Source organism: Chrysochloris asiatica, unplaced genomic scaffold (genome assembly GCF_000296735.1).
Source record: "Chrysochloris asiatica unplaced genomic scaffold, ChrAsi1.0 scaffold00008, whole genome shotgun sequence".
NCBI classification, from domain to species: domain Eukaryota; kingdom Metazoa; phylum Chordata; class Mammalia; order Afrosoricida; family Chrysochloridae; genus Chrysochloris; species Chrysochloris asiatica.
The window spans coordinates 4,528,460-4,529,418 of NW_006408526.1; positions in this window are offsets into that span (position 1 = coordinate 4,528,460).

Sequence of the window (959 nt, forward strand, 5' to 3'; positions counted from 1 at the left end):
GCTTCACTCTCCACTCTAGTCCTCTGTGGCTATGTCACTGACTCTGGGTCCAAGAGTCCCTACGTCTTGCCACACTCTGGCCAGCCAGGTTTCCAGCTGGGTTCACAGGAGTCTATTGAATATTGTGTGGATCTTAGTCTTAGAAGGAGGTTTGCCCTGAGGGGACCCGACCACTTGCCTTGATGTGTCCTGGGAGAGCCACTTGTTTGTTCTTGTAGTAATCAGTCGATCTGCCTATATTGTTTTGTATTTTTCCTGTCAGTTTTTCTTTCAAAAAAGTATCTTCTGTTCTTCTGGCCACTCCAGGCTGGTCTGCTTGTCCTTTCAAGTGGAAATTTCCCCTCAGAAGATTTTGGATGCTGATCAGGATTCCACCTGTAGTCTTACGTAATGCAGCGGCTCCATAGGAAGCCTCCTTCACTGGGCACATTGTAGCCCCTTTATGGGTATTCCAATCAGTTATAGGCAGAAGATGGACTTACAAGCTTTCTATGGTGATATTTCTGGCTATTCCTTTCTCTCCCTCTGAAGTGTCTATTTTATAACGGTATGTCAGGTAAACCAAGATTCAAAAGGCAGCCAAGCGTCTTAACATTGTTTCCCCCCTATTCCCCATTCCAACCATGTCTTAAAATCAATCAAGCTCCTCCTTTTGCCAAAAAAATCTGCCTCTACATTTCCAACCGTCAACCCTCACAGTCAGTCCTGATGGCAGGTATTCACTGTTATACCACAAGAGTCTTATCCCGATTTGCTTTTGTCAGATTGGAAATCATTCAGTGGAGGTTCTGCCTACCCCTGCCCCCTCTGGAACTAGACTCCCTCTTGAAAGCTTGTTAGCCAGTCACGTCTTGCCCCTGCCCCCACACCCCATTTTAGGTCTGGGCAATTTCTAGCTCCTCTCAAGGTATTCCAGTCAGTTATAGGCTAAAGGTGGGCTTACATGTTTTCTGTTGTGA